Here is an 18637-nt window from a genome sequence, read left to right on the forward strand (position 1 = left end):
GGATCATATGGTAATTCTTCTATTCTTAATTTTTTGAGGAACTACCATACTTTCTACCATATATGGTTGTCCTACTTTACATTCTTACCAACAGTGGATGAGGGTTCCTTTTTCTCCATAGCCTCTCCAATACTTGTTATTACCTGTCTTGTTGATACAAGCTAATCTAACAGGTGTGAGGTGGTATCTCATTGTAGTTTTGATTTGCATTTCTCTAATAGCTAGTCAAGAGGAGCATCTTTTCATATATCTATTAGTCATTTGTATTTCTTCCTGGGAGAAGTGTCTGTTCATGTCCTTTTCCCATTCTTTTTATTGGATTGTTTGCTTGTTTGTTGTTGAGTTTTGTGAGTTCTTTGTATATTTTGGATATTAGGCCCTTATCTGAGCTGTTGTTTGAAAATATCATCTCCCATTTAGTTGGCTGTTTGTTTGTTTTGTTATCAGTTTCTTTTGTTGTGCAAAAGCTTCTTAGTCTGATGTAGTCCCATTCATTTATCTCTGCCCTCACTTCTCTTGCCTTTGGAGTCATATTCATAAAATATTCTTTATGGCCAAGATCCATGAGTTTAGTACCTATGTTTTCTTTTATGTAATTTATTGTTTCATATCTTATATTTAGGTCTTTGATCCATTTTGAATTAATTTTGGTTCAGGGAGACAAACTGTAGTCAAGTTTCATTCTTTTGCACATGGTTCTCCAGTTTTCCCAGCATCATTTATTGAAGAGGCTTTCTTTTCTCCATTGTGTTTTTGGCTCCTTTATCAAAGATGATTAGACTATATATATGTGGTTTTATTTCTGGGTTCTCTATTCTTTTCCATTGGTCTGAGTATCTATTTTTCTGCCAATGCCATGTTGTTTTGATTATCATGGCTCTATAATATAATTTGAAGTCAGGTATTGTAATGTCCCCACCTTCATTCTTTTTCCTTAGGATGACTTGGCTATTTGGGTTTTTTTATAGTTCCATATAAAGCTAATGATTTTTTGTTCAATTTCTTTAAAAAATGACATTGGGATTTTGATGGGAGTTGCACTAAATTTGTGTATTGCTTTGGGTAATATGGTCATTTTAACTATATTTATTCCTCCTGTCCAAGAACAAGGAATATTTTTTCATTTCATTGTATCTTTTTTGATTTTCTTTAAGAATGCTTTGTAGTTTTTATTATATAGGTCCTTTACATTCTTTGTTACGTTTATTCCTAGGTATTTTTTTGTTGTTGTTGCAAAAGTGAAAGAGATTATGTTTTTGAGTTCATTTTTTGAAATTTCATTGTTGGCATATAAGAAGGCAATAGGCTTCTATATATTAATTTTGTATCCTGTGACCTTATTGTATTGGTTTATTGTTTCTAATAATGTTTTTTGTGGAGTCTTTGGGGTTTTCAATGTATAGGATCATATCATCCACAAAAAGTGAAACCTTTACTTCTTCTTTCCCAATATGGATGCATTTTATTTCTTTCTCTTGTCTGATTGCTCTGGCTAGTAATTTCAGTATTACGTTAAATAAGAGTGGAGAGAGTGGGCAGTCTTATCTTGTTCCTGATTTTAGAGGAAAAGTTTTCAGTTGTTTGCCATTTAATATGATGTTAGCTGATGGTTTGTCATAAATGGCCTTTATTATGTTGAGATATTTTCTTTCAATATCCATTCATTGAGTGTTTTAAACATATAATGATGTTGTATTTTATCTAATGCCTTTTCTGCATCTATTGATAGAATCATATGGTTTTTGTTCTTTGTTTTGTTGATAATGGTGTATTACATTAACCGTTTTATGTATGCTGAACCATCCTTGTGATTCCGGGATGAATCCCATTTAATCATGATGAATTATTTTTTTAATGTGTGTTGTATTAGATTTGCTAGTATTTTGTTTAGGATTTTAGCATCTGTATTCATTAGAGATATTGGTCTGTAGTTTTCTTTTTTTTGTGTTGTGCTTGGCAGGTTTTGGTATGAGGGTTATATTGGCCTTATATAATGTGTTTGGAAGTATTGCTTCTTCTTCAAGTTTTTGGAAGAGTTTGAGTAGAATAGGAACCAAATCTTCTTTTAATGTTTGATGGAATTCACTAGTATAGCCGTCTGGCCCTAGACTTTTATTTTTTGGGAGGTTTTTGGTAGTTGTTTCTATTTCCTCCCTGCTTATGGGTCTGTTTAGGCTATCTACTTCTTTGTGACTCAGTCAAGAAAGATTGTATTGTTCTAGGAATTTATCCATTTCTTCTAGATTGTTAAATTTAGAGACATATTTTTCATAGTATTCTACAATAATTCTTTGTATATCTCTGATATCTGTGGTGATTTCTCCTTTTCCATTTTGTATTTTGTCCTGTCTCTTTTTTCCTTAGTGAGTCTTGCCAAGGGTTTGTCAATTTTGTTGATTTTTCAAAGAACCAGTTCCTTGTTTTAATGATATTTTCTATAGTTTTTCTGTTCTCTATTTCATTTGTTTCTGCTCTAATTTTTATTATTTCCTTTCTTCTGCTGGTTTTGGGTTGCCTTTGTTTTTTTTTCTAGTTTCTTACAAAGTGATGTTAAGTCGTTTACTTGCGCTCTCTCTTGTTTGTTCATATAGGCCTGTAGTGATATGAACTTTCCTCTTATTACTGCTTTTGCTGCATTCCAGAGATTCTGATATGTTGTATTGTCATTTTCATTTGTCTGCATATATCTTTTGATTTCTACTTTTATTTCTCTTTGACCCCCTCATTTTTTAGACATACGTTATTTAATTTCCACATTTTTGTGGGTTTATTTCTTTTTTGCAGTTGTATTCTAGTTTCAAAGCTTTGTAGTCAGAGAAAAAACTTGGTATAATTTCAATGTTACTGAATTTGTTGATGTTAGTTTTGTGGCCCAACATATGGTAAATTCTTAAGAATGTTCCATGTACACTGGAGAAAAATGTATACTCTGGTGTTTTGGAATGATATGTGCTGTAGATGTCTATCATATCCAATTGTTCTAGTGTTTTATTTAAGGCCAATTTTTCTTTACTGATTTTCTGTTTGGATGAGTGATCTAGTGCTGTCAACGGTGTATCGAGGTCTCCAAGTATGTTTGTATTTTTGTTGGTTTTTATTTTTAGATCAGTTAGTAGATTTCTTATATGCTTTGGTGCTCCTTGGTTTGGTGCATATATATTAAGAAGTGTTAATGTCTTTTTGATGCAATGTCCCTTTTATCATTATGAAATGACTGTTTTTGTCTCTGATTACTTTTGCTGTCTTATAGTCAGTATTGTTAGATTTGAGTATGGCTACACCTGCTTTTCTTTGGATATTATTTGCTTGGAGAATCGTTTTTCAACCTTTCACTTTGAATCTGTTTTAATCTTTGTAGCTTATATGTGTTTCTTGAAGGCAGCATACAATTGGATTTCCTTTTTTGATCCACTCTGCCTCTTTGTGTCTTTTTGTTGTTGAGTTCAATCCATTTACATTTAAAGTAGTTATTGACACTTGAGGGTTTCCTATTGCCATGTTATATATTGCTTTCTGATAGCTCTGTTTTTTGTTTGGTTCTTCTCTTTTGTTTTTCTGTCATCTGTTTTTGTTTGGTTGTATTCCATACTTCTTTCCTCTGTTTCTCCTTTTTTTTTAAGCCATGTGTTTCTGCAGTGGTTTTTTCAGGGGTGATTATGAATAGATAATAAAAAGGATATATATCATATTCATTGTAGTACATTATCTCATGAGTGCTCCTGCACTCTATCCTTCTTTGTTACTGTTTACCTTTGTCCTCTCCACTTTTTTGGTTTTGTTTTCACAGATTATCTTGTTTTTATTGTGATCTTGTTGGAGCTTTTACTTGTGAATTTATTTTATTTTTTTCTTTGTTTCTGGTTAGATAACCCCCTTTAGTATTTCCTGAAGTGAGGGTTTTCTGGTGATAAATTTCCTCATCTTGTCTATATCTGTGAATGTTTTTATTTCCATTGCATTTTTGAAGGATAGCTTTGATGGATATAGTATTCTTGGCTGGAAGTTCCTCTCTTTCAGTGCTTTAAATATTGGGGTCCACTCTCTTCTGGCTTATAGAGTTCCTGCTGAAAAATCTGATGATAGTCTAATGGGCCTTCCTTTATATGTTGTATTCTTCTTTTCCCTGACCTCCTTGAGGATTTTTTTCTGTTTCATTGGTTTGTGATAATTTCATTATGATGTGCCTTGGAGTAGGTCTGTTTGGGTTAAGGTAACTCGGTATTCTGTCTGCTTCTTGGATTCAAGGCTCTAATTCTTTCTGCAGGCTTGGGAAGTTCTCATCAACTATTGGTTTGAATATATTCTCCATTCCATTTTCTCTCTCTTCTTTTTCTGATATGCCCATTATTCCTATGTTGCTCTTTCTGATGGTTTCAGAAAATTCCTGTATGGCTTTCTCATTTTTAAGTTTGTGAGTCTCTTTTCTCTTCTCTCTGTAGTATCATTAGTTGCCTGTCTTCTATGTCACTAATTTTCTCCTCTATCTGGCCTGTTCTATTAGCTAAGCTTGTTACCTCATTTTTCAGTTCATGTATTGAGTTTTTCATCTCTGTTTGGCTCGTTTTTATAGTTTCAATTTCCTTGGTGAAGTATTCTCTTTGTTCATTAAATTGTTTTTTGAGCTCTCTAAATTGCCTCTCCATGCTTTCTTGTATTTCCCTGAGTATTTTTAGGACTTTAATTTTTAATTTTCTGTATTTAATTCCAAGGTTTTCAAGCAATTGAAATTTTTTTCTAGAGATTTTCCATCATCTATCTGAACTACATATCTGTCTTTTGTATCCATAATATTTGATTTATTTTTCTTTAATGACATTTAAGAGTGGTATTGTTAATAATACTAATAAGAGATAATTAAAAAATATAATAAAAATGGAAAAGATACAGTGAAAATATGAAAATTCTATGGTGATAAGTGGAACAAAAGCTACAGAGAACATGAAACAAGAACTGAAGAAAGATGACAAAAAGAGATAAAAAATAATGTCAAAAACACAAAAAATGCCACAAAGAAAAATATGAATCCAAAATATAATTTGTTGATAAATAATGATTTAATGATAAAAAAAATTTTTAAAAACGTAAAGCTTTTTGAAATGAAACCCTCATAAAAAAACAAGAATGAAAAATGTGACAACTATGGATAATGAATTTCAAAAGGAAAAGGAAAAAATAAAAAGGAAAGAAGATAAAATGACCAAAATGCAAAAAAGAAAACAGTTATAAAAATGTTTTGAGAGGTAGCTTTTTCCTTTTTTTTGCAGGTGGCGCTATATTACAGGTTTTGCCCCTGTGAGGATCTTGGGTAGAGGTTTGCTGTTGTGTTGCTGTGGCGATGATGTAGGCAGGGCCTCAGTCCTGTTGGTAGGTGGGGCTTGTTTGAGGCTCTGATAGTGGGAGACTCAGTTTTTCCAGGTGCCTCTCCCCATGTGTCTCCCACCTGAGCTAGCAGCCTGGGGACTTATCTGTGAGGTTGCCCCAGCCACTGCTTGCAGAGCAAGAAGCTCTAAGAGCAGCCAGGTCCTTCCTCTAGTACAGCTCAAATCACAGTTCTGGGTAAAGCTGTGCCAACCAGAGTCACCAGTGAAAGCAGGCAGGGCTGGGAGCCAATTGCAAATCCAGTACCTTTCTAAGGGCCGGTGGACAGATCTAGCATGTCTCAGTGTGCTGCGGGCTGGGAGTTGATTGCAGATCAAGTTTCTAAGGGCCCCTGGGCATGTTTAGTACACCTGAGATCTTCACAGGTCTAATTTCTACAGGCTTCTTTCTGCACTGTTTGGTAGTCTGCAGCAAACCACATGCATGCTCAGGCCCCACAACTTCAGCAGTGCACACAGAGGCCTATATCTGCCCACTTAGGTGCAGTGCCTGTGATCTCAGTCAGTGCCAGGAATGCAGAAATACACTTTGATGCTTGTATCGACTTGTGGAGTCACCCCACCCGGACAGCCCCAGGCCCAGGGATCCTGGCCTTTGCACACATCCCTTGCTGGTGGTGGAGCTTGGAATTCACAAAGACACTGGAAACAGCCCATGCAGATGTTTATCACTGATAATCTTGGGCTAAGCCCTTCAGCCCACGAGCATGCACGCCCACACCAGTGGTGCCAGGTGGAGCCAGTCGCACACCATCCATGATTGCAGAGCCAGGAGCACACATAGCTGCTGGTGCTGGCTACTGTGGGCACTTTGCACTAGTAACCTTTGTCAGAGCCTGCTGCCCATGCTTGCCTCGCCTCCACAATCTCAGGCAGAGCTAGCATGGTCTTTCTTTTGCTTGATCATCTACCCTACCAGCTACTCATCTCAGCTTCCTCCCTCTGCCTCTGACCCTCTGCTTCGCTGGGCTTCAGCCAAAAGTGCTCTTTCCTCAGATCAATGAGGAAAGTGAAATACCCCATTCTCTATCTTATTTCCTCTGGAAGAGATTATATATTCAGCCACCTTTTCACCCAATCATATCTTTGTCTGGTGTGTGTATATTTCAGGTACTCCTAAGGTTTTTTCTCTGTCTTTAGTTGTTGAATTTGTTGAAATTTCAAGGGGAGATATCAGGAGCACCCCTCATGGCACCATTTCTCTGATGTCACTTCTCTGTTTTTTCTTGAATCATTTTTGGTGAGTAGTGTTTTTAAGGAATTTGTCCTTTTTATCTAAGTAATTAAAATTTTATTTTTGCCTAAATTTCTTTACAATAATCTCTTTCTTTAAAGTTTCTATAGTAACTTAGTGATTTTTCTTATTTCAATTTTATCACACTTTCCAAGAAACTGGCTTATATTTCTATCTCATTGATTGTTCTCTTTTATTTGTCTTTCATTTAGTTGTGTTGTACTCTAATCTTTACTATTTTTTTCTCTCACTTTAGTTTTACTTTTTCTTTTCCTAGTTCCCTAAGCTGAATGATTGAACAATTGATTTTTGATCATTTTTTCTTTTCTAATATAAGCAACTAAGGATAAACATTTCTGTCTAAATTGCTTTAGATAGCCCCATAAATTTTAGCATAGTTCTCATCTCTTTTTAGTTCAAAATATTTTCTAAATGGGGGTGGAAAAGAACTTTGCATGGGGGATGGGGGCGTGATGCAGTGGGTAGAGGGTGTTTTATTTGGTGGGACACTTGACCCATGTCAACACAATAAATTAAAAACAAAAATTTAAAAAAATATTTTCTAAGTTTTCTTTTTTATTTTATTTAATTAATTGTGTTTACATAGATTCTAGGGTCACCCTGAATGCATCCCCCCTCCCCCCTCCCCCTATTCCCCTCCTATCATCCCCTTTCCCTCTGTCCTATTTTCCTCTGGTCCCTTTGATCCCTCCTCTGTCTCAATTCTGTTCCTCAGTTCTCATTATTCCTTGGATTCCTCAAATGAGTGAGGTCATATGATATTTTTCTTTCTCTGCCTGGCTTATTTCACTCAACATAATAGTTTCCAGGTCCCTATTTCCTTCTTTTTCATAACCCCATAGTATTCCATTGTATATATGTACCACTATGACATACCACCTCACACCGGTCAGAATGGCGCTCATTGACAAAACAACACATGATAGGTGCTGGTGAGGATGTAGAGAAAGGAGAACCCTTCTGCACTGCTGGTGGGAATGCAGACTGGTGCAGCCACTGTGGAAAAACAGTATGAAGATTCCTCAAAAAATTAGAAATGGAACTGCCCTTTGACCCAGCCATCCCACTTATAGAAATATATCCCAAGGACACCATATCACTGACTGAAAAAAAGAAATGCACCCCCATGTTTATGGCAGCATTGTTCACAATAGCAAAGATCTGAAAACAGCCCAAGTGTTCGTCAGTGGATGAGTGGATCTTTTCTAAGTTTTTTTGTGATCTTTCTTTAATAAAATTAGGCTGATTTTTTTTCTGTATTTTTCTGAAGCTGGAAATGGGGAGAGACAGTCAGACAGACTCCTGCATGCACCCGACCGGGATCCACCTGGCACACCCACCAGGGGGCGACGCTCTGCCCACCAGGGGGCAATGCTCTGCCCCTCCGGGGCGTCGCTCTGCTGCGACCAGAGCCACTCTAGTGCCTGGGGCAGAGGCCAAGGAACCATCCCCAGCGCCCAGGCCATCTTTGCTCCAGTGGAGCCTCAGCTGCGGGAGGGGAAGAGAGAGACAGAGAGGAAGGAGAGGGGGAGGGGTGGAGAAGCAGATGGGCGCTTCTCCTGTGTGCCCTGGCCGGGAATCGAACCCGGGACTTCTGCACGCCAGGCCGATGCTCTACCACTGAGCCAACCGGCCAGGGCCTAGGCTGATTTTTTGACCTATGCATTATATAGAAATGTTTGCTCAGTTTCCATATACTATTTTGAAATATTCCAACTGTCTTTCTGGAATTGATTTCTATTTTAATTCAGTTATGACCTAGAACACACATGATTTTATTTCCATTAAACTTATTAAAACTTGTTTCATGTTGTTAAATTTATGGATACTTATTTTGTGTCCCAGAATACGGTTGATCTTGGTGAATATTTCATGTGTATATAAAATGAATGTGTATCTATGATAATATAATGTAGTGCTCTATAAATTTGCCAGTTGGGACAAATTAAATGATAGTATTATTTAAATCTTCCTTATCCTTATTGATTTTTCCTACTATTTCTATCAATTATAAGACAGGAGTATTGAAATATCTGATAGAGAAGGACAGACTGGGACCAGAGGGACAGGAAGGGAGAGAGATGAGAAGCATCAACTCATAGTTGTGGCACCCTAGTTATTCACTGATTGCTTTCTCATATGTGCCTTGCCTGAGGGGCTTTAGCTGAGCCAGGAACCCCTTGCTCAAGACAGTGACCTTGTGTTCAAGCCAGCAACACTTGCACTTCAAGCCAGCAACCTTTGGGCTCAAGCCAGCAACCATGGCGTTGTGTATATGATCCCATGCTCAAGTTGGTGACCCGTACTCAAGACAGATGAACCTGTGCTCAAGTCACGAACTTTGGGGTTTTGTACCTGGGTCCTCAGTGTCCCAGGCTCTATTCACTGCACCACTGCCTTGTCAAGCATGAATATTTATTTTAACATGGGTTATCCAATTCTATTTTATTTTTTTGCTCAAATTACTCTAGTTCTGGCCTTAAGGAACTCTTTCAGTTATCACACATGCCTCTTTGCTATGCACCTGTCAGTGTGGTTTTTGTTGTTTTTTAAAATTTTTTATTAAACTTTTATTTGGAGATAATTGTATATTAATATGCAACTATTTATTAGCTTAGATTTATGAATATTATATCATGCAGCTGTTTTTTTTTTAGTGAGAGGATGAGAGGCAGAGAGACAATCCCACATGTGCCCTGACTGGGATCCACCTGGAAAGCCCACTAGGGGGCAATGCTCTGCCCATTTGGGGCTTTTGCTCCATTGCTCAGCAATAAAGTCATTTTTTTAGCACCTGAGACAGAAGCCATGGAGCCATCCTCGGTACCTGAGACCAATTTTCTGGAACCAATTCAGCCATGGCTGCAGGAGAGAAAGAGAGAGAGAGAGAGAGAGAAGGGGGAGGGGTATAGAAAGAGATGATTACTTCTCCTTTGTGCCCTGACCAGGAATCAAACCTGGAACATCCACAGGCTGGCTGATGCTCTACCACTGAGCCAACCAGCCAGGGTCATGCAGTTGTCTTTTAAACTGATAAGAACAGATACTATACTTGATCTTAGCCAAAAGGCCGAGAAGCGATGCATGCAGTTGTCTTTTAAATCAGATGAGAAATGAGTTACAGGAAGATGGCAGCAGAGTAGGCAGACGCACAGACACCCAGCTCTCACCACCAAACTGAAATACAAATCAAGTTAGGAAAAATCAGCGTGAAAAACCAACTCTGGACTAGAAGAACAGCTCTCAAAAACCAAGGAGCAAAGAAGAAGCCACAACAAACCTTGTAGGGAGCACCTGAATCTCCCCTGCTTACAGGAACGGGGGGGGGGAGGGTGAGGCTGACAGCCCAGAGGGGATCTCACCCCCGGGGAAAGAGCAGAAACTACTGCTCACAGCCACTTGCCTGGCGACCAGGGAGTGAGGTGTGTTGAAAAGACCAGCTTATCTCCCAAGTGGAAAGGAAAGAGAGAGGGACAGATTGTGAGGGGCTAAGGAATGCAGGAGACGATCTAAAAAAAGCTGACTCATCCGTGCTGGAGGTGGCCATAACTGGGGGAGGGACTGATCCTTCCCCACAAAACAGTACTGAGCTGCTTCCAGATCAGAGATCTCCAGACATCTCTCCAGCTACAATCAGTGCAACAAGACACAGCTGAAAACAAGAAATGGGGAGGAGGGGCAGTAACTCAGGCTCCATGGAGATCTGAGATACACCTCCCCCTACAGAAACTGAGAAAACACCCTGCCCACAGAGAGATTAGTTGGTGGAAGAGGCCTGCAGAGTCTCAGGTTACACCCATCGCATTCCAGGATACAGTTTCAAGGAAGCCCCCTGCTGAGATCAGTAAACAAGACTATCACCTGTTAAGAAAACAAACAAATCAAGACTTTAAAGCTGCCCAAATCCAAAAGTGGATTACAAATAATAGCTGATACCAACTCAAGAAGACCTAGAAATAACACAACTGAAAACTGGAGGCAGACAACACCAAGCCTAGACTCAACCAACTCTACAAAGAAAACAGACAATGAAAAGAAAAAAAAGTTCAATCCAAATGAAACCTTCAGGAGATGAACTGAGTGATATGGAAATAATCAAACTTCCAGATGTGGAGTTCAAAATAATAATTGTAAGGATGCTTAGGAATCTTAGAACAAGAACAACAATGGATGGTCATTATGAACACCTAAATAAAGAAATAGCAAGTATAAAAAAGAATCAGTCAGAGATGTCAAATACAATATCAAAAATAAAGACCAAAATGGAAGGAATTAAAAACAGGATAGATAGAGCTGAGGATCGAATCAGCAAGTTGGAGGACAACTGGAATGAAGGCATGAAAGCAGAGAAGAAAAAAGAAAAGAGACTCAAAAAGTCTGAGGAAACTCTTAGAGAGTTCTGTGACAACATGAAGAGAAATAACATCCACATCATAGGGGTTCCTGAAGAAGAAAAAGAACAAGGGATAGAGACTTTGTTCAATCATATCATAGCTGAAAACTTCCCTAAATTAATGCAGGAGAAACTCTCACAAGTTCAAGAAGCATGGAGGACTCCATTAAAGAGAAACCCAAAGAAACTACACCAAGACACATCATAATTAAAATACCAAAGCTAAGCGAAAAGAGAAAATAATAAAAGCTGCAAGAGATAAAAAAGCTATCACCTACGAATATTCAAAGTAATACAGAACAAGAACCTACAAACAAGACTACTTTATCCAGCAAGGCTATCGTTTAAAATCAAAGGAGGAATAAAAAGCTTCCCAGACAAAAAACAACTCAAGGAATTCATTACAACCAAACCAATGCTGCAGGAAATGTTAAGGGGCCTGTTGTAAACAGATCAAAGTGGGAAAAGAATACAGCAGAAAAAGGAATACACCTTTAAAGAAGAAAATGGCAATAAACAACTACATATCAATAATAACCTTAAATGTAAATGGATTAAATGTCCCAATCAAAAGACATAGGGTAGCTGCATGGGTAAGAAAACAGGACCTGTACATATGCTGTCTACAAGAGACAAACCTTAAAACAAAAGATACACATAGATTGAAGGTAAAAGGATAGGAAAAAACATTTCATGCAAATGGAAATGAAAATAAAGCTGGGATAGCAATACTTAGACAAATTGGATTTTAAAACAAAGAATATAGTAAGAGATAAGGAAGGCCACTACATAATGATAAAGGGAGTAATCCAACAGAAAGATATAACTATTATAAATATCTATGCACCTAATATAGGAGCACCTAAATATATAAAGCAGACTTTGATGGATTTAAAGGGCGAGATCAACAGCAATACTATAATAGTAGGGGATTTCAATACCCCACTAACATCACTAGATAGATCCTCAAGAAAGAAAATTAACAAAGAAACAGCAGACTTATTGGACACACTAGATCAACTTGATTTAATAGATATCTTCAGAACCTTTCACCCTAAAGCAGCAGAATATACATTCTTTTCAAGTGCTCATGGTACATTCTCTAGGACAGACCACATGTTAGGGCACAAAAGTGGTCTCAACAAATTTAAGAAGATTGAAATCATACCAAGCACTTTCTCTGATCACAATGGCATGAAACTAGAAATGAATCACAACAGAAAAGCTCAAAAATTCTCAAACACATGGAAACTAAATGGCAGGTTGTTAAATAATGAATGGATTAAGAATGAGATCAAAGAAGAAATAAAAAAATTCCTAGAAATGAGTGACAATGAGCATACAACAACTCAAAATTTATGGGACACAGCAAAAGCAGTACAGAGAGGGAAGTTCATAGTACTACAGGCACACTTTAAGAAGCTATTGAATAGATAAAGCTCAAATAAACAACTTAACCCTGCATCTAAAAGAACTAGAAAAAGAACAGCAAGTAAAGCCCAAATGTAGTAGAAGAAAGGAAATAATAAAAGATCAGAGCAGAAATAAATGGCATAGAGACTAAAGAAACAATACAGAGGATCAATGAAACTAGGAACCGGTTCTTTGAAAAGGTAAACAAGATTGATGAACCTTTAACTAGAATCACCAAGAAAAAGAGAGAGAGGACTCAAATAAATAAAATTAAAAATGAGAGTGGAAAAATAACAACTGACACAACGGAAATACAAATATTGTAAGAAAATACTGTGAAGAACTGTATGCCAAAAAACTAGACAACCTAGATGAAATGGACAAATTCCTTAAAACATACAATCTTCCAAAAATCAATCTGGAAGAATCAGAAAACCTAAACAGACCGATTACACCAAGTGAGATCAAAACAGTTATCAAAAAACTCCCAACAAAGAAAAGTCCTGGGCCTGATGGCTTCACAACTGAATTCTACCAAATATTCAAAAAAGAACTAACTCCTATCCTTCTCAAAATATTTCAAAAAATTCAAGAGGAAGGAAGACTTCTAAGCTCCTTTTATGAGAGGAGCATAATTCTGATTCCAAAACCAGACAAAGACAACACAAAGAAAGAAAATTATAGGCCAATATCCCTGATGAATATAGATGCTAAAATCCTCAACAAAATATTAGCAAACTGGATCCAACAATATATGGAAAAAATCATACACCATGATCCAGTGGGATTTTTTCTGGGGAGGCAAGGATGGTACAATATTTGTAAATCAATCAATGTGATTCATCACATAAACAAAAAGGAGAAAAGCCATATGATAATTTCAATAGATGCAGAAAAAGCACTTGATAAAATCCAGCACCCATTCATGATCAAAACTCTCAGCAAAGTGGGAATACAGGGAACATACCTCAACATGATAAAAGCCATCTATGAAAAACCCACAGTCAACATCATACTCAATGGGCAAAATTTAAAAGCAATCCCCTTAAGATCAGGAACAAGGCAGGGGTGCCCCCTTTCACCACTCTTATTTAACATAGTCCTGGAAGTCCTAGCCACAGCAATCAGAAAAGAAGAAGAAATAAAAGGCATTCAAGTTGGAAAAGAAGAAATAAAGCTATCATTATTTGCAGATGATATGATATTGTATATAGAAAACCCTAAAATCTCAGTCAAAAAACTACTGGACCTGATAAATGAATTCAGCAAAGTGGCAGGATATAAAATCAATACTCATAATTCAGAGGCATTTTTATATGCCATCAATGAACAGTCAGAAAGAGAAATTAAGGAAACAATCCCCTTCACTATTACAACCAAAAATATAAAGTACCTAGGAGTAAACTTAACCAAAGAGACTAAAGACTTGTACTCGGAAAATTACAAAGCATTGATAAAAGAAATCAAGGAAGATACAAACAGGTGGAAGCATATACTGTGCTCATGGTTAGGAAGAATAAACATCATTAAAATGTCTATATTACCCAAAGCAATTTATAAATTCAATGCAATACCAATTAAAATACTAATGACATACTTCAAAGATATAGATCACATATTACAAAAATTTATATGGAACCAAAAAAGAACACGAATAGCCTCAGCAATCTTAAAAAAGAAGAATAAAGTGGGAGGTATCACACTTCCTGATATCAAGTTATACTACAAGGCCATTGTACTCAAAACAGCCTGGTACCGGTATAAGAACAGGCATATAGATCAATGGAACAGAACAGAGAACCCAGAAATAAACCCACAGCTTTATGGACAACTGATATTTCACAAAGGAGGTAAAGAAATACAATGGAGTAAAGACAGCCTCTTTAACAAATGGTGTTGGGAAAACTGGACAGCTACCTGCAAAAAAATGAAACTAGATCACCAGCTTACACCACTCACAAAAACAAACTCAAAATGGATAAAAGACTTAAATGTAGGCCGTGAAACCATAAGCATCTTAGAAGAAAACATAGTCAGTAAGCTCTCCGACATCTCTCGCACTGATATATTTGCTGATTTATCTCCACAGGCAAGGGAAATAAAAAGACAGGCTAAACAAATGGGACTATATCAAACTAAAAAGCTTTTGCACAGCTAAAAACAATAAGAACAGACTAAAAAGACAAACTACACAATGGGAGAATATATTTGACAATATGTCTGATAAGTGGTTAATAACCAAAATTTATAAAGAACTTGTAAATCTTAACACCAGGAAGACAAACAATCCAATAAAAAAATGGGCAAAAGAAATGAATAGACACTTCTCCAAAGAAGACATACAGATGGCCAACAGGCATATGAAAAAATGTTCAACATCACTAATCATTAGAGAAATGCAAATTAAAACCACAATGAGATATCACCTCAAACCAGTCAGAATGGCACTCATCAACAAAACAACACAGAATAAGTGCTGGCAAGGATGTGGAGAAAAGGGAACCCTCCTGCACTGCTGGTGGGAATGCAGACTGGTGCAGCCACTGTGGAAAACAGTATGGAGATTCATCAAAAAACTGAAAATCGAACTGCCTTTTGACCCAGCTATTTCACTTTTAGGAATATACCCCAAGAATACCATAGAACGGCTCTAAAAGGAGAAATGCACCCCTTGTTTGTGGCAGCATTGTTCACAATAGTGAAGATCTGGAAACAGCCCAAGTGTACATCAGAGGACGAGTGGATTAAAAAGCTTTGGTGCATATATACTATGGAATACTACTCAGCCATAAGAAATGATGACATCGGATCATTTACAATAACATGGATGGACCTTGATAACATTATACCAGCAGTTCTCAACTTGTGGGTTGCGACCTCAGTGGGGGTCGAATGACCAAAACACAGGGGTCGCCTAAAGCCATCGTAAATACATATTTTATTTAAAAATGTGTTGTATAATAAATATGTATTTTCCGATGCCTTTAGGCGACCCCTGTGTTTTGGTCGTTCAACCCCCACCAGGGTTGCGACCCACAGGTTGAGAACTGCTGCATTATACGGAGTGAAATAAGTAAATCAGAAAAAACTAAGAACTATATGAATCCATATATAAATGGGACATAAAAATGAGACTCAGAGACATGAACAAGAATGTGATGGCAACAGGGGTGTGGGGGTGGGGGGAGGGTGGATGGGGTGAAGCAGGAGAGAGGGGGTGGGGGAGGGGAGGGGCACAAAGAAAAGCAGATGGAAGGTGACAGAGGACAATTTGACTTTGGGTGAGGGGTATACAGCACAATCAAATGTCAAAATAATCTGGAGATGTTTCTCTCAACATATGTACCCTGATTTATCAATGTCACTGCATTAAATTTAATAAAAAAATGAGTTACAAATATATATTATGCTGTTTTTATATATACCTTTTGTAATTATATTTACTTGTGACTTTTATTTCTTTATGTGGATTAAGTTTACTGTCTAGTAGTCCTTCCAAATTTCAACCTGATATACTTTTTTCAGTATTTCTTGTAAGGCAGCTCTACTAGCAGCAAACTCTCTCAGATTTTCTTTATTTAGAAATAATTTAATTTCTTGTTAACTTTTTAGAAAATGTAAAGTTTTAAACAAAGAACACGGTTAGGTTTATCTCTATTTTTGGAGAATAGTTTTGCTTTATATACTTTTTGGTCGACACTTATTTTTCTTTCCACAATTTGAATGTCATTCCAATACCTTTGGCTTCCAAGATTTATGATGAGAAATCAGCTGTTAATCTTACTCAGGATACCATGTGTGATGAATTTCTTTTCTCTTACTGTTTTAAAGACTTCTGCTTTTAACAATCTTATTACAATTTGCATAAGTGTGGATCTCTTTGATTTGCATTTTACTTGAAGACTGTTGAACTTTTTGGGTGTGTATAGTAATGTTTCTCAGCAAATTTATTGCATCTTTAGGTTGTTATAATCTTTGAAAGTCAAACAGTATGACAGCTAACTTAGAAATTCTTAGTTACTTGCATATTTCACTAGCCTTACTTTTAAAAACGACATTCACTTCTTTTAAGATGTTATTAATGTAATTGAAATGTAACAATTCAACTTAATCCTCCAACTTTATTCTGTGTTGATATTGTGTCCCATAATTTGAATAACTGTTCTATCTCTAAATAGATAAATCAAGAGAAAAGAAAAACAAATCTGGAAAGGTTTTGTCCATTATTTTTGTAAATATTCTTTCTACTCTTTTCTTTCTCTCACTCTTCCCCTTCTGGAACCCCCATTGTGTATATATTAGTACATTTGATGATATCTTACACATCTTTGAGGCTTTGTTTATTTTCTTCATTTTTTTATTTCCTGTTCCTCAGACTAGATAATATCAATGATGAATCTTCAAGTTTGCTGATTATTTCATCTGTCTTCTAAAATAGTTATTGAGCCCCTCTAGTGAATTTTTATTTTCAGCCATTGTACTTTTCTTTTTTTTTTTTAATAAATTTTTATTAATGGTAATGGGATGACATTAATAAATCAGGGTACATATATTCAAAGAAAACATGTCTAGGTTATTTTGTCATTAAATTATGTTGCGTACCCCTCGCCCAAAGTCAGATTGTCCATTGCCACCCTCTATCTAGTTCTCTGTGCCCCTCCCCCTCCCCCTAACTCTCTCCCTCCCTCCCTCCCCCCACCCCTGGTAACCACCACACTCTTGTCCATGTCTCTTAGTCTCATTTTTATGTTCCACCAATGTATGGAATCATGTAGTTCTTGTTTTTTTCTGATTTACTTATTTCACTCCTTATAATGTTATCAAGATCCCACCATTTTGCTGTTTTTTTGTTGCAATCGTGAAGGGGATTATTTTTCTGTATTCTACAATAATTCTTTGTATATCTATGATGTCTGTGGTGATCTCTCCTCTTTCATTTTGGATTTTATTTATTTGAGTCCTGTGCCTTTTTCCTTGGTGAGTCTTGCCAAGGGTTTGTCAATTTTGTTGATCTTTTCAAAGAACCAGCTCCTTGTTTTATTGATTTTTTCTATAGTTTTTCTGTTCTCTATTTCATTTATTTCTGCTCTGATTTTTATTATCTCCTTTCTTCGGCTGGTTTTGGGTTGTCTTTGTTCTTCTTTTTCTAGTTCCTTAAGGTGTGAAGTTAAGTGGTTTACTTCGGCTCTCTCTTGTTTGTTCATATAGGCCTGAAGTGATATGAACTTTCCTCTTATTACTGCTTTTGCTGCATCCCAGAGATTCTGATATGTCGTATTTTCATTTTCATTTGTCTGTATATATCTTTTGATCTCTGCGCTTATTTCTTCTTTGACCCATTCATTTTTTAGAAGTATGTTGTTTAGTTTCCACATTTTTGTGGGTTTTCCCCCCTCTTTTTTGCAGTTGAATTCTAGTTTCAAGGCTTTATGATCAGAAAATATGCTTGGTACAATTTCAATTTTTCTATGTCTTTGTGGCCCAACATATGGTCAATTCTTGAGAATGTTCCATGTACACTAGAGAAAAATGTATACTCTGTCGCTTTGGGATGAAGTGTCCTGTAGATGTCTATCATATCCAGGTGTTCTAGTATTTCGTTTAAGGCCACTATATCTTATAATAGCTATTGTACTTTTCAACTGCAGATTTCTTATTTGATTCCTTTTTTTATATATGTTTTGTTTTTAAAGATTTTATTTATTGATTTTAGGGAGGAGAGAGAGAGAGAGTAGGCAGGGGGTGGGCAAAGGAATGAGAAGTACCAATTCACAGTAGTGGCTTGTCATATATGCCTAATTAGGCAAGCCTGGATTTTTCGACTGGTGACCTTAGCATTCCAGGTTGATGCTTTATGCGGTGCACTACCACAGGTCAGGCTGATTTCTTTTTATAATTTATATATTTTTTATTAATATTCTCTATTTGATGAAACATCATTTTTATAATTTCTTATATTTCTTTAGACCAGCAGTTCTCAACCTGTGGGTCATGACCCCGTCGGGGGTCGAATGACCAAAACACAGGGGTCGCCTAAAGCCATTGGAAAATACAGGTTGAGAACCACTGCTTTAGACATACATTCCTAAGCTCTTTGAATATAGTCAAAATAGCTGGTGGAAAAGTATGTACAATAAACTTACTTAGGATAGATTATTTTGAATATATTTTTCCTAAGTTTGTATACTCCTTTTTGTT

The 18637-nt window shown here is 36.6% G+C and overlaps 1 non-coding gene across 1 annotated transcript; it reads right to left on the reverse strand.

Moving 5' to 3' along the window:
- Positions 1-9529: 9529 nt before the first annotated feature.
- On the reverse strand, positions 9530-9715 carry LOC136332525 (U2 spliceosomal RNA). Its single transcript, XR_010730761.1, has one exon. It is a non-coding gene; the product is annotated as a U2 spliceosomal RNA (small nuclear RNA).
- Positions 9716-18637: the final 8922 nt, after the last annotated feature.

Source organism: Saccopteryx bilineata, chromosome 3 (genome assembly GCF_036850765.1).
Source record: "Saccopteryx bilineata isolate mSacBil1 chromosome 3, mSacBil1_pri_phased_curated, whole genome shotgun sequence".
NCBI lineage: Eukaryota > Metazoa > Chordata > Mammalia > Chiroptera > Emballonuridae > Saccopteryx > Saccopteryx bilineata.